The following is a 16567-nucleotide window of genomic DNA, read 5'->3' on the forward strand; positions in this document are numbered from 1 at the left end:
AGACATAAAAAAAGACAAAGAAGGAAAACAAAAAGAAAAAACACACAATACAATACAATATATAAACAATGCAAAACACAGCCTAAACTCAAAGCTAAACACATTAAACTAAACTAAACAAACCCCACTCCCTAACCTTAACCCTAAATGAAACAAAACTAAAACAATTTAAAAACATACATCATCTCTTTTCCGTACTCTATCTTTCATTCCCTTGTTTCCTCGACCTCCTCTCACCTCCCTTTTTGTATTCCACTTCTTTTGTTTCAGCAAATCCTTTCCATCTTTCTCCATTTTCTATCATATTGTAAATAACGTATTTTTAAACCTTATTTTCCATTAAAACTAAAATACTTATATATGCTTAACTCCTTATAACATTTCTGCTAAGCCCATAAAAATTCCACCATTTTTCTATCACTCATTAGTTTTATCATAAGTCTATATATAAATTTTAAGTTTTCCAATCTTCTTCCACCGTCTCCTCTCCCTGGTTTCGGATTCTGCCAGTCCTTTCCGTCAACTCCATAAAGTCCATCAACCTGGTGATCTTATGTCCGAGGCTCTTAACTCTTTTCCAAGTCCCTTCTGCAGATCTTCTTCATTTTCTTTAATGCTAAAGAGCAAATCTCGGGGAAACTCCAACCTGTCAATCCTTTTCTTCCTTCTAAACAGATCAGCCAAATTTCCATAGTTAAAGCTACAGTCCATAAAGTATTTCAGGGCATATTTCAAGATTCCTCCAAGTCCAAAGGCCCCCAAAACTTCAATCTCCTCCAGGCCCGAGTCCATGTCCCAAAATGCATTTACTACGTTAATAACTGCATCAATGTAACATAGAGAACCCTTTTAAAAACATTACAAATCCGATTATGACCAATGTATTCATCAAACAGCTTGTGTACTCTTGTATTCATATGATCCTCAAAAATATTTCTGTATAACCAGAATAATTATTATATAAACTAAAATGCCAGTAGGCATGCATTCTTCTAATCTTATCTTACAGCCAATTTTGAAAGATCTTAATAACTATCACCTCAATATATTTAAAGGGGACGCAGGTGGTGCTGTGGGTTAAACCACAGAGCCTAGGACTTGCTGATCAGAAGGTCGGTGGTTCAAATCCCTGCGACGGGGTGAGCTCCTGTTGCTTGGTCCCAGCTCCTGCCAACCTAGCAGTTCAAAAGCACGTCAAAGTGCAAGTAGATAAATAGGTACCGCTCCGGCGGGAAGGTAAACGGCGTTTCCATGCGCTGCTCTGGTTCGCCAGAAGCGGCTTAGTCATGCTGGTCACATGACCCGGAAGCTGTACGCCAGCTCCCTTGACCAATAAAGCGAGATGAGTGCCGCAAGCCCAGAGTCGGTCATGACTAGACCTAACGATCAGGGGTCCTTTACCTTTACTTTAATATACTTAAAATGAAAAACGCATCCACTTAAAATATATTGGTGCTCTCTAATTATAACTTTTCCTGTTTGTTTGGTTTTTTAAAATTACTCTCATATCTGCAAAGGATCTTTCCACACAAAACACTTACACAGGTGCCAGTTTTCCTTCCATGGCTACCTCTAAAGGATTTTGGGAATTGTAGTCTGGGGAAGGAGCTGCAAAGTCTCTGTTAGGAATCCCTTTCTATCCCATCTTACCAGCATAAGCCTCACCATGATTATGCAAAAATACTACTGAATTCAATGGGTCTTCCTCAGGTAAGTGATGTTAGGATTGCAGCATAAATACCCCCATTTCTCTTAACCATTTAATGCATTTAAATCAGTTGCATAGTAGACGGGTCCTCTGTGTTTCAACAGCTGTCGATGCTACTGTATTCAAAATAAGAAAAAAAAGTATTTTGTAAGTATAGAAAGCATCTGAAAATTTGGACACTGATAGAGAAACAAACTGTTAGTCAAAAATATCTTATTCTCTACAGTCTTAGTCCATGCTTTTTACAATGTATCTTAATGTCAAACAATGGTTTGCTTACCTCAAACCATGAAGGATATGTTCCTACCTATTTTCCCTAGGAAAATATGGTTACACAAAGTTTCAAAGCTTCTGATTCTTTTTGCCTCTTTGGAATTCCACCCACTTCCTGCGTGAGGGGTGGTTACATTTCACTTCTGTCTACCCTTAACTCATCCTTTAGTGCTGCAGAGAGGTGATCTAATGAAGATCTTAAATGGGAGGGTTAGTGTGACTCCGTCTGCCATTAACATTTAGGAGGTAATCTCCCTCAAACCATAAATGCTAAATACTTTGGCATGCCCTTGACAGGTATAATTGCCTGCAGTCCTGTAAAATATAATGACCATCTGGCAGAAAGCAGTGAAATCACATGAGTGTGTGTGTGTGTGTGTGTGTGTGTGTGTGTGTGTAGTAAAAAGAGAAGCTAGTGTCAGATCAGTGTGACATCCATGGTGCAAAATGCCCAATTACTTGGCAATGGAAATCATTTTCACTCCAGCTATGTCACCACTTTTATTTTCCCACACATCCCGTCACTTTTACAATCACGAGGGAAGCATCTTCCATTTTCTTTTGGACAATAAACACAGGCCAATTTCACTTCATCCAGATCAGGAGGAAAAACTAGTTTCTGCTTAACCTTAACCGACAGTCATGTGAAAGAAAACAGGCCTGGTGGAGATCAAACCCTCGAGCTTACACAATTAATGTCTTTTGGTGCCTACAAAAATATGATGTCATTATAATAATATACCATGTAAGGCGCTGGATTGAAAGGCTCGTCTTTTGTGCAGCGGTCTCTTTCGCTCACCTCATTACTACCGTGCTTGCAAAATTGGGCAGAGTGAAGTGTAAACCAAACATTCTGCTTTATCTGAAAGTCAGGCATGTTCTGGCCAGAAGAGGCAGAGAGTTTTCTGCCACACACGGTGCCTCCACCCTTATCCCAAAAGGGTAAGACTGCCCATGAGTTTGCTTGACAAAGCTGTCAACATCTCCAATGAGACTGCCAAATAAAAAGTGACGTGCGCTGGTCGACCAGAGGAAATTGAGAACCAGAGATTTGTTCAGTCATGATCACCAACAGATGGTGACAGTGATATCTGGGGAGATGTGCATGCTGCACCACGAGAAAAGAAAATTATGCTCGCAGTTCTCACTGGTCCAGATGTGGCTAGAGCTTAAAGTCGAACAGGTGACTCACTCACCATGCCAAATACTATTCAGGCTAATACAACCCAAAAACATACTGAACAGGTTGAAGTCTTCTGCTCTGAATTTTGGAGGTTGAATAGTTAGAACTGGATAATGGAGGTTAGATTTCTGTCACATAATATTGATGATATTGATTTCAATGGAACCTAAGTACAACTCGCTTAGTCTGGATCCAACCTATTGTTTCCCACAAACATAGCAAGCTGCAAAATTCCTTTAAATTCTTTATAGCGTTTAGGTAAAGAATAGCAGGTGTTCCTCCTCCTCAAAAACATTCAGAAGGAAATTTTCTACATATGCTTACCTCTTTCTAGCCGCTTTGAGACTCCTTAAAGGGAGTGAAAGGCGGGATATCAAATCCAAACTCTTCTTCTTCTTCTCTTTCTCTCTCTCAGCCAACAGCCGACCTTCCTGTACTACATTGCAAAAGTGAGACTATTGCGCTAATGTTCTCCTTATATTATCTTGGCTATTTTAAATAGTAGCAAAGCATCTCTAGTATTCAGGCTATAAATGGTGCGTGGATGCTGTTATTCTTAATTTTTAGGCTGGAAAAGAGCAAAGGTCAAATGGCCAGTGGGATACAGTCATCACCACTATGTGTGCAGCTCAGACACCATCTACAATTTCTGAGAACTTAAGCTCGTTTTTTCCTCCAAAGCCACAGCTGTCTGAACTAATTTTCCACTTTTTAAAGACACAGATTATCAAGTTCGTCAGGGCACGTTGCTCAAGCATAAGAGTATCATTATGGAGAATTAAGAGGAGCATAAAGTAATTTTTCCAGGCTAACAGGTGGCAGTAAAGCTTGCAAACTGAAAGTCTATTTCATGGGAGATATTTCACAAAAAATATCCATTTTGGGCCCCTTGAAAATAAATAATTAAGTTTTTACAGAGCAAACCATTTTTGGTCTTATAGTCAAAGTCAATAAGCTGGTTTTCCTTCACTCTCTAAATGGTCCAAATCAGAAATCACACATCTAATCCTTGAAGTCAGCCTGTAACGATGTATTTGTATTTTACCACAAGAAAACACTTCTTTGCAAAGCACTTCTTTTTCTTTTACAATGAATTCCACGACACATTGCCATGGAGGCCCAGGAACTCAACTGTTCACAAGAACACAGGGAGAACCTGCTGTATCAGGCCAGGGGCAAGGGGAAGAGCATTCTCCTCTCCTCTAGTTTCCAAATACAGTGGTACCTCTGGTTACGAACTTGATTCGTTCTGGAGGTCCGTTCTTAACCTGAAACTGTTCTTGACCTGAGGTACCACTTTAGCTAATGGGGCCTCCCACTGTTGCCATGCCACCACCATGCTATTTCTGTTCTCATCCTGAAGTAAAGTTCTTAACCCAAGGTACTACTTCCGGGTTAGTGGAGTCTGTAACCCAAAGTGTTTGTAACCTGAGGTGTTTGTAACCCGAGGTACCACTGTAATGATATTCAGAAGCATACTGTCTCTGATAGTGGAGGCAACACACAGCCATCAGGACTAGTAGCCACTGATAGCATTTACCTCCATGAATTTATCTAATTCTCTTTCAAAGCCATCCAGTTGGTGGCCATCACTGCCTCTTGTTGGAGCAAGTTCCACAGTTCAGCTACATGCTCTGTGAATGAGTACTTCCATTTATCTGTCCTCAGTCCTCCTACGTTCAGCTCCACTTCATGTTCTAGTGTTCTAGTGTTATGAGAGAGAGAGAAAAGCTTTTCTCTATCCACCTTCGTCATGCATGCCATGCATAATTTCATACCCTTTCAGCATGTCACCCCTTAATCACCTTTTCTCAAAACTGAAAAGTCCCAAACGCTGCAGACTTTCCTCATCAGGGAGTTCCTCCATCCCCTAGTTGCCCTTTTCTGAACTTTTCCCAACTGTTTTTCCTTGACACACATCACTTTACACTTGTTTACATTGAATTGCATCTGCCATTTTTCTGCCCATTCATGTGGTTTGGAGAGGCCCTTTTGGAGCTCTTTGCAATGTTTGTTTGTTTGTTTGTTTTAAAGACCCTGGGCAACTTAGTATCACCATTAACCTTGGCCACTTCACTGCTCATTAAAAAGCACAGGTTGCAACCAATTTTTGAGGGGATCCCACTTTCTACATTACTCCAATGGAAGTGCTGCCCATATATTCCTACTCTCTGGCATGTGGCATGCACACAACCTATGCAACCCTTGCATTCTCCATACAGCAGCAAGTAAGAGCCTTTTAAAAATGTCTGGTGCACATCATTGTTTGTCCATGTATCTATGAAGTTAACTGATGCATAGCTCATGCGCTTTGCTTGTCTTCTCCAAGCTGGGACTGCTGCTTTGATGTCTCCGTGGGCCTAGAATTCTCTGACTGCCATTAGCTTAGTTGTTCCATTGTCTAGAGCAACCATGCGCTTGGCAGCTCATTGTTAAGAAGAACCTGAGAGACTTTTGAATTAGAATTCTAGAACTGGAACTGGGAAGGGATTGTAGCTCAGTGGTAGAAGGTTCAAAAGCACCAGGTAGCAGGTTATGTGAAAGTCTCTCTCTGCCGCAAACCTGCTACAAGTCAGAGACTAGATAATATTGATTGACAAATCATCTGGCCTGGTGTACAGCAGTTCCCTATGGGTTGCATCCAACTAAGTTTTGCCCAGAGTGATTTAGTCATGTCCATGAATTTCAGAGGGTCTTCTCTGAGAATGACTAATCCTCAATACAATCCCATGTTTCAAAGAGCTAGGTTCATTGTTTGCTACATTAAACAACTTAAATAGTGCCTACATGCCATGGGATTTTGAATGACATCATGTTAGTGCAAATACACTCTCCGGGCCTTAGGTGTTGATGTTGCTCACAGGATACTGAAGAAGAATCTTTCTCTAATGCCAATCAACTCTCTAATGCATGTTTGATTGAGTGATGTCTCTGTATTAGGGAAGAGGCAGCTCCTCCAGTTTTTCTTGGCACTGCTTCATTAGTAACTGCAAAGCAGTTTGCACGAAACAAGTCTGGAAAAGACTAGCAATAAGGATTTCAATATGTATCATTGAATCCTGAAGCATTTTACCCATCTAGCTACATACTCATTATTAGAGCCTCATATTTTTTGCACCCAAAAGGGATAGGCTAGAAATTCTTTTTTCTTTTCTTAAACACACATAAGGAATGAATAGAAAGGGGATAAATGAGCTGTAACGATTGCTGAAGTGGTCCAGATTAAGCCAGCAGTGCCAAGATGAATTACACCTGTCAAGAAGCCAATAGGAAGTGTGTCATTTTTCCATCAACCAAATGCTGGCTGAAAATGTGAGTTCTTATTTCTCAGTCTATTATCAGCATGTGTTTATGGCAAGCACTTGTATTGACCTAGAGCTGCATCACAAGAAGACAGGAATATAAAAAGGAACTGAACTTTGTGGAAGACAGTTTGACTTCAGTCAGGGGTTAAAATACCAGGCTGACATAACACATTTCCTTTGGGAATGATCAAAAATCCTTTTGAACCAATCTGGGGGAAAGGAATGGGCAGAGTGGGGTCAGGACTTGTTCCACATCTGCCACTATGCGTATGTGAAAATAAAAGTGTGGGCAGAGGGATAAAATGGAGCTTTTGTGGTATAAAACGTAGCTGGAAGCTACCAGCCATGTGCTGATTGGAAACAAAGTAGTATGTCAACCCCAAACTTTTTACAGGCACAAAGAGACTCATGTACAGTGGTACCTCGGGTTACATATGCTTCAGGTTACAGACTCTGCTAACCCAGAAATAGTGCTTCAGGTTAAGAACTTTGCTTCAGGATAAGAACAGAAATCATGCTCCGGCGGCGCGGCGGCAGCGGGAGGCCCCATTAGCTAAAATGGTGCTTCAGGTTAATAACAGTTTCAGGTTAAGAACGGACCTCTGGAACGAATTAAGTGCTTAACCCGAGGTACCACTGTATAACCCCACAATGCCACCATGAGCCCAAACAATCAGGAAGAAACAATAGAAATGATGTTGGGAGGGGCCCTGAATCCATTCACACACTTGATACGTTCTAGCTCAAAAGCATATTGCTATGCTATGCTGATTGAACAAAATATAAGAACAAAGGAAGGTTTCAGGCAGAAATACCTAAAAATCAATAAGGAATCATTCTGGTTTGGAGGAGCACTCATGAGTCATCTGGCTTACACTCTTCTCCCCAGGTCAACTTCAAGAGAATCCATTTCTGCTAGTTTGTTATAGGAGTTGGATGTACACTCCACTGATTGGCTGGAAGCTTATGATGACATAAATCCATCATTCTTTAAAACAGTTCATCAACTCTAGAAACATGACTGGTTTTTTTTAAGGCACAAAGTCAGCAGTTAAATAAGTATAAGTGTGCAAACAGTGCTTTAAACCAAACAAACTAGCAGAAAACCAGTTTGAAATGCAGGAGGAGGAACAAAACTAAAGAAGAAAGCTACATTTGATGTGGAGGGCAGGATAGGTATAATCTGCAATGGAAATTCAGAGTGGAGAAAATGAGCTCTCCCACTGAGCCAAAAAGACAACTTTGCTGGCTCCTTTTTTAATTTAATTTACTGTATTTATTAAATTTGTATATCACCCTTCATCCAAAGATCACAGGGTGCTCCTCAACATAAAAATATAAAATGAGAACACAAAATGCATAACAAAACAAAAGCAAACCAATAAGCCCCCCAAAAACATATTTAAAGGGCCATAGAATGTTAATTAGCCAATGGACTGGTTATAGAGAAAGAGTTTCACCAGGCACCTAAAGATATATAATGAAGGTGCCAGGCAAGCCTCCTTGGGGAGAGCATTCCACAAATGGGGAGCCAATGAAGAAAAGGCCTGTTCTCATGTTGCCACCCTCTGGACCTCTTGGGGAGGAAGCACATGAAGAAGGGCTTCAGATTATGATTGAAGGGTTTGGATTGGTTGTTAAGCTACCTTTGCAATCCCCCATGTTAGGTAATATAAGATCCTTATATGGTGAGTAAAAAGTATTAACCACTACAGTGGTACCTCGGGTTATATACGCTTCAAGTTACATATGCTTCAGGTTACAGACTCCGCTAACCCAGAAATATTACCTCGGGTTAAGAACTTTGCTTCAGGATGAGAACAGAAATCGTGCTCCGGCAGTGCAGCGGCAGCAGGAGGCCCCATTAGCTAAAGTGGTGCTTCAGGTTAAGAACAGTTTCAGGTTAAGAATGGACCTCTGGAACGAATTAAGTACTTAACCAGAGGTACCACTGTATTCTCTCTCTCTCTCTTGGCAACCAGAGAACTAAATTTCTTCCTTTGCTTTTTCTTGTTTGGCTTCTTGGTGCATATTTTCACATTTCATTCTCTCCTCCTCCAGCCCCTCTTTACAGTCGAAAATTAGGAGAAAAACTCAGAGGTAGCAAGAGAGCTGCCTCTCTTGAGAAACCTTGAAGTGTCATTAGTTGCCATGCAAATCTTACATGTCACTTGACAAAGTCTTTGAAGACACTCGTGTTCAACATCCGCTTTTACAACAGCAATTAAGAGGAATAAAAAAAGACACAGAGTTGCAGTCCTTTCCAACTGGGCTTCCTTCCAGGTGTATGGCAGCCCTTGCTCTTCAAATCACTGCTAATCAGCCACACTTCATCACAGGGATCTTGGCACATCAAATCTCCCTTTCTATTAGAATTCAAGCTGATGGGAAAGGTCACTTCAGTAAAGATCACTGCAAGATAAAATCTTGCCTTAAGTAAGGGCACATACACATGGGTGGTTTAAAACTCAGAGAGGTCTTTCTCCCCTGCTATGCTTCAAGTTACGTTTTGCATTGCTGAACACACTATTGCCTGATTACCTGTATTGCTTCCCTGCACATTACCTGATCTGTTTTCCCTGTGCCGTCAATTGCCCCCTGCAATGAAGTTGTCACCTGCACATGCCCAATGGATGTCTGAAATATTCACATCTCAGCTAAACTGTGGTTTATGTTTTCACATCTGATGGAAGCTGGTTTGAGGGAAAACACATCCAACAGCAGTGTTTCTCAAAAAATTACAGGATACATATGGATTGTGGCTAACGTCATGTACGCTCGGCTTCAAACACCAGTGGTGGGAAAGCACTGGAGACAGAGTAATGTGTACACAGCCTAAAAATAGGGTTGAGCTAATCAAGGGAAGGACACTTTTTGCCTCAGCTGGATAATTGCTGAGGGGATTCTCCCTTTCTGAAAGCAACTATAGAATATGCAGAGTAGCTAACTGCTAAAGAAGGATTTGGGGGAGGGGATTTAAATCAAAAGATGAAATATGTATTTGAATAGTCTGAGTCCGGGTTATTTTGCAGCAAAGGTGGGGAACTTGTAGTCCAGCAACAACTGGAAGGCCACAACTCCCATCACCCTTCACCACCAGGGATGCTAGCTGGGGTTGATGGGAGTCGGAGTACTACAACATCTCGTTCGTCAGAGGTTCCCGTTCCCTGTTCATTATGGCTGAACATAGGCAGTGGCCTTGTCCAGGGACTGTTGGAACTCACCCACGATCACACAGTAACCTAACTCTGCCTATATATTTAATCTTGAGGTTTGTTATGGCTATTTGAATGACCTGATACAAAAGTCACAGAGGCAGGATTTCCTTCTCTCATCTGTCTTCTTTGTGCACCCTCCTCCTCAAGAAAGCTGTTTTTGTAGTGCGTAACTATTAATGGAAATCTCAGGTGTTGCTGTCTCAAACTTTCAAAACACATTTCTGCTAGAGAAAATGGAAGAGAGTGAGAATGGTGGAATAACTGCTTATACACTATGCCAAAAGTAACTCAAGGGAGAACTTGGGTATAAATTTACTGGCGAGGGATTAACTGGATCTTTTGTATCCATTTCTGGTGTTGCCACTGCTAGGATCGGTTTGCATACATCTCACATTAATGTTCTAGGAACACTGGAAGTTGCATTTCATCTGCTCCTGCATGGCAGTAGAGTCTCCTTTTGCATGTGGGCAGCTTTAAAGAATTAAGAGAGGTAATAATAATAATAATAATAATAATAATAATAATAATTTATTATTTATACCCCGGCCATCTAGCTGGGCTTCCCCAGCCACTCTGGGAGGCTTCCAAAAATATTTAAATACTGTAATACATCAAACATCAAAAGCTTCCCTAAACAGGGCTGCCTTCAGATGTCTTCTAAAAGTCTGGTAGTTGTTGTTCTCTGGTAGGTGGGGAGTGAAGTCACACAGGGGTGTGTATATGTCTGGTGGTTCTGGTGTGGTGGTAGCCACAGCGCAGGAAAGGTGGGGAAAATGAGTGAACATGAACTGGGAGGATTTTCTAAGGCAACAAGAGGGCCCCCCAAAAAAGGCTTTCAATTCTGCGTGTTCTTTTAAAGGGCCCTCTGATTCTGAGAGGCCCCCCAAGCCTGGTAAGTCTCATTGAACTTGAAAAGCTACAAGCTTCCTTTCTTACCCCTTTGCTTTGTTTCCTCTTATCTCATTCATGTGAGGCACTAGGGCTCCTTCACCCGCCACACACACACACACATGCACACACTGACTTGTCTTAAAACAACATTTTAAAAGTCAGTTTGACACGTTATATTACAGGAGAATGTAGATGAATGTTTGTGGAGAATATCACATTGATGGTTAAGAGAGAATATCATTACTGAAGCAGTAATTCATAATACATGCTTGGAATCATTAATCAGAGAGTAATTAATGGAAAGGAAAGACACCTCTCCATTCCGGCATTATACAATCATTGAAGAAGGAATACCTTTTTTGTCATTCTTGACATGACTGGAACATTCATTTCCTCCTATGGTAACTATGAGAAACTCCAAAAGTGGTTCGAGCCAATTTTCCACATCTAAATATGCATCTGCAGTTGATTTAGCATGGATCTACTCACTGAGCCCCAAACCTTTTCCCACAGAGCATAAAGTGGTGAGGCCTTACAGGTCTGGCCATGCTGTTAGGCAGAGCGAGGCAGTCATCATGAAAGGGCAGACCCATATCAGTGTTGTATTTTGCTCCAAGGGAGATCTACATCATATATGCAATTTATTTACAACCCTGAAAGCATTTGCTTTAAGAACTTACTATCACACACACATGTCATATAGAGTATCACAAAACTGAAGGGTTTTCAGACAAAGGTGGCTTTCAGCATCATGTATGGCAATCAGGTTCAATACTACATTTCAAGGTCAGTCACTTTAATTGACCAACCCTCCATGCAGATTAAGTGAGACTGGTGATAATAATCAGCCACTGTGTTGAACTGTGCTGTCTGAAATCACATTGACCAACACAACAAAATGAAAAGTTTTTCTAAAGTAATGATTGTATTTTACAGCCAAATATCTAACGCTGGTGATTATGGTGATTATGTCAAGTCGAGGCCTGTGTTCCACTACTGGATTTAGTGCAATTACAACTATGGCTACTGTTACATGTTCTTAATGCCCACAGATACAGTTATGTATTTGTTTAGTTCCACAGTAGGCACAGTACGCGCCTTAATTCTGCTTAAGAATTCTGAGCCATAGATTCACTGACTGCTGGGTCCCCATGTTCCTTGGTTGTAAAATGGAACAAACATCCTCTCAACAGAATAAATACTAAAGAGTGCATAAATCTGTTATATATATATATATATATATATATATATATATATTCTGTGAGTGATTCCAGACAGATGTTTATTGTGGGATCAGTGCTCCACGTGTATGCAAGTTTTTTTCCAGTTTCCACATGATATTGTTTTTTTGTTTGGTTTTTTATTATGTATTTTGGATTCTCATTTCGTATTCTTATGTTGTGAACGACCCTGTGATCTTTGGATGAAGGGCAGAAAACAAATTTAATAAATAAATAAGCTGCATTTTATCTTTCTGGGGGAAGTTTGATTTTTTAAAAAACCAAAACACACAAATCTGCTGCCAATGATTTGTCTGTTACATTAAGCTACTATCTGGAAGTGCCTTTGTTGTATAGTGCTTGTGGAACCATTTGCAGTTTTAGTCCCTACTGTCAACATGTAGCACATCTGAATCAGAATTGCATTGGTTCTTTATTGTCCACAAACTTTACCCCTTGCCCCACCCAGTCACATGCAGACATGTCCCTGTTTTCATTTGTGAAATGTTGGAAGGTATCCTCTTGAAATTTCTGAGTTTCAATAACTCGCTGATGGGTTTTAAAAGTGGTCTGTATTCATGCCAACTTTATATCCTCCTTGTTCTGTATTGTTCCTTTTTTTTAAAAAAGGTGGACCATCTAACTTTCTCTGTTTTGGTTCACAAAACCTAGGTCCTCAAATAATAACTCCATTGTTTCCAGAATCTTCCATATTTCATTTGCTCCCCTTAAAAGAATAGATCCTCTGTATGGCTCTTCATAGGAATATACTCAAAGTACAGTGGCCAGGTTAAAAAAAAAAGAAAAAAGAATGGGGCTCCGACAGATGTAATGGCTGTGTAGAAAAGAGAATTCATAAGGCATAGCTAGTAGGCATGTTGGCATTGGGGGCAAGGCTTGGCAAATGGGTGCAATCAAGTTCCTCCCTCCCTTTGCATTCACTGAATGTATGTATAGGTCATGGGTAGGCAAACTAAAGCCCGGGGGCCGGATCTGGCCCAATTGCCTTCTAAATCCGGCCTGCAGACAGTCCGGGAACCAGCGTGTTTTTACATGAGTAGAATGTGCCCTTTTATTTAAAATGCATCTCTGGGTTATTTGTGGGGCATAAGAATTCGTTCATTATTATTTTTTTCAAAATATAGTCTGGCCTCCCACAAGGTCTGAGGGACAGTGGACCGGCCCCCTGCTGAAAAAGTTTGCTGACTCCTGGTATAGGGAGTACTTCGCTTATCTGTTTAGCCCTTGAAATTCCTGTTTAAACAGTCACTTGCGACCTCACAGAAAATGACAGTGTGCCTAGAGACAGTCCATCTTTGGTGAGATAGAGACATTTGAGAGAAGGATGAAAGCTAAATATTCAACAGAAACAGAGGAGGTGGATTATGTGGGGCTTCCCAGACTGGGTGCTACAGAATCTCAAGCAAAGGAGGTAGGTAGTATTATAAGACTTGAGCTAGAATAGTTGAAGGTAAGGCTCTGAGAACCTACAGTAAGTGCCTCTCACTAATATCCTCGAACTTCTTATAAATCATCTTGGCTTCCTTACATGTGTTCTTAGTGTAATGTTTGAATCAAAACCTCTCTCTCCTCTTGCATGTTTTGTACTTTGCAAGTGTGCTTTAACGGCGTAGCGATCTGAGTAGGAACTGCAGTAAATCTGCTGCTGATAATAATAACTTGAAGATGAAACAGTCAATCGCAGAGAAAGTCCCAGCTGACTTGTACTAATGGCTTTGTCGTGTTAATGGAAAATTCTGCTTCAGAGATGAAAGAGAGATATTTTAAAAGTCCTTATGCAACACTGAAATTGTACTGCTCAGCGCAAAATGGGTGTAGGGACTCAAGATATTCTTTTATCCACTAAATCTCACTCTTCCTTTCTTCTTGATTTCCTAATGGAGCAAAATTCTCAGAAATACCATTATAGTAAAAAATATGGATTTTATAGCCATAATGTGACAACTTGTGTGACTCAACTTTCCTCCCCCTCTGATTCTCCCACCCACCACCCCAAGAAGAAATGGAATAATTAGTCTCCTTATTCATTTACCTTCAATAATGCTGTGGTAGAAAAGAGAGCGATAAGATCAAATACATATGCTGTACAGGCACTTACCCTGATGGTTTGGCTTAATAACACAACTACTTAATTACCGTCCATCTTCAATTAATTTCCCCTCCTTTTACTAGACAGCCATCAATGGAGACCTACAAGGAGAGGATTTTATTTTCTGCCAGACCAGAGTGCCTGCTGTGCTAGGCCTTGCAGTCTCCGTGAGTAACAGACCCGGGGAAATATTATTGCCTTGATGGGACTGCAGAATTCCATGCTGAACATGCGGAGAGTGACCAAGGAAACCTGATGAAATTATTCCTAGCATCTTGTGAATATTTATAAACACAGAATTATTCTTGGATCTCAGGAGAAGGCTCCACTATCTCCTGAGAATGAATCGCTCTTGGTAAATGATGTGTAATAAAGATAATGGTTTAGATCAGTAGTGGGTAGGGCTGGAGCGAAAATTCTATTCAGTGTGCATTTAAAGGTGACTCTATCAAATCCACCCCTTCCAAAACAATATGCAAACCGAAACATAGCTATACTTCAAAATTCACACTTAGCTGAATTTTGCAATGCAGTTCCCCAAACAAACAATGCTTATACAAATACACACGTTACGTGAAAGTGTGCATAAAATGAATATTTTGCTCTCACTTAATGTAAATGAACTGTGAAAAAGACTATGAATTGAAAGCGGAGACAATGAGTGCACCTTTCCCTGTTTATCTGCTTGTTTTGTAAAACACCCAAAAAACTTTCAAAAAAACTTTTTTAAAATACGGTGAATATTTTGGTGTCACATATAATAAAATCATAACTGGCTATCGAAAGTGAATGGACTGGACTATGCTTGACTTGCATGAGTTGTGACTTGCCAAATGGAATGCAACCCACCAGTCATGCATTATGGCAAGGAGAACTGACAAGCCCCTTCATTTCGCAGCCCAGCTCAGCAGCAAAACCAGGATGGTTTCTTTATTGAGTGAGCACCTGCTGGACCAAAGGGACTGGAGCTAGCTCAGTGGATCACAAATTGTACAGCTGCATGTTCAATTCCCCATGGCTACTATTGAGTTCTATGGGACAAAACAAGCTGAATGCTTTCTGGGACATACGGCTAGGGAGGGTTGACTTCATTATGGGTCCTTCATTAGCACTTTAACTAATTCTGGTAGTACACCATAATGACAACTTGCTGGCTCAGTACTTAAGAAACATATTCAAGATACTCAATTTCATTCAGGCCATGCTAAAGCTAGGAAAGCACAGGCTCTGTTCTGTTCTCACGCAATCTGGGAATTCTTCCCTGTTACATTTTTTCACCCTCTGGTGTAACCAAGATTGAAATGTTTGTCGTTATATTTAATTTCCAGATCTCCTTTCCTAATGACAAATGATTGGTTTCAGTTACTGGGAATGGGGTGGGGGTGGGCAATGTCATGAACTCACTGGGGAAAACCTGAAACTTCTATGATCTTCTAGAATCAAACACTTTCATCCATGCCTTATGGCCAACCCTCAGCTTCTTACCATGCTCCCTCTTTGCATTTTCTTTAATTTTTACTTTCTTATACTATATTGTTATTACTCACAGCTGCATAATCAAATCTGCTTCAATATAATTGTATTAGACATGTGAAGGCAGCCAGGTTGCCTATCAAGTTGGCCTATAATGAATTTACTTGTTATTCAGAGGTCATTATGTCACTAAAGGTTTTCTCATTATAAAGAACCTTTAGTGACTTAAAGGTAGACACAAAACCCTCTGGTTCTCTCACCTCCACAAAAATAACATGCTTATGGTGTGGTGGGTTTTTTGTTTAAATGGTTCTGATACTTTTGTAGGCAGGATGTTTTGAAAATTTTCGTCACTGACTCTCATCCCAGCCTAACCTATATGTCAAGGTGCTTTTTGAGGGAGAGTGGTAATTTCAAGAACCACCCCTGCCTCCCCACACACCTCTTGTAAATTTCACTCTTTCTCAACAGCATCAGTTTGACAGCAGGTGGTAAAATGTTTTAGCACATTCACCAATTCAGGCAACACAGTTGTGTTCTTCAGAGCTTTTTGGTTATGATTTCAGAACTCTATCTTCACCATGTATACTGATGCGAGCATCAAGGTGGCAACAGGGAATTTCAAACTGGGGTCTTTAACAGCCAGTTTACAGTGCCTTACCTCTTGTGCCACTTAAGCACTCTGGCTTCTCAGGACAGGCAGAGGAAGCTTTATGGATCAAAGGATGGGCAACAGTTCCTGTCTGAAGAGGGTTAGCTAATCTCCCCACCCCACCTTGCTTTAATACAGTGGTACCTCAGGTTACAGACACTTCAGGTTACAGACGCTTCAGGTTACAGACTCCACTAACCCAGAAATAGTACTTCAGGTTAAGAACTTTGCTTCAGGATGAGAACAGAAATCGTGCTCCAGTGGCGCGGCGGCAGTGGGAGGCCCCATTAGCTAAAGTGGTGCTTCAGGTTAAGAACAGTTTCTGGTTAAGAACGGACCTCCAGAATGAATTAAGTACTTAACCCGAGGTACCACTGTACTGTCAGGTGGTTTCTCAAACCAGTCAAAACATACCAGGCAGTATGAAACTTTCACAGCTAAGCAAGCTCTGCTGCCTTTGCGTTGATTGAGGGGTTTTTTCCCTGCTAGGGATGCTAATGTATATTAAGTTACATCTAAACTTTGAAATGCCTC

The 16567-nt window shown here is 40.7% G+C and overlaps 1 long non-coding RNA gene across 1 annotated transcript; it reads left to right on the plus strand.

Moving 5' to 3' along the window:
• Window positions 1–5692: 5692 nt before the first annotated feature.
• Window positions 5693–14634, plus strand: LOC308470727. The gene is made up of 3 exons (XR_013982604.1): window positions 5693–6476; window positions 13065–13230; window positions 13992–14634. It is a non-coding gene; the product is annotated as an uncharacterized lncRNA (long non-coding RNA).
• Window positions 14635–16567: the final 1933 nt, after the last annotated feature.

Source organism: Podarcis pityusensis (assembly GCF_964106645.2).
Source record: "Podarcis pityusensis genome assembly, chromosome: 2".
NCBI lineage: Eukaryota > Metazoa > Chordata > Lepidosauria > Squamata > Lacertidae > Podarcis > Podarcis pityusensis.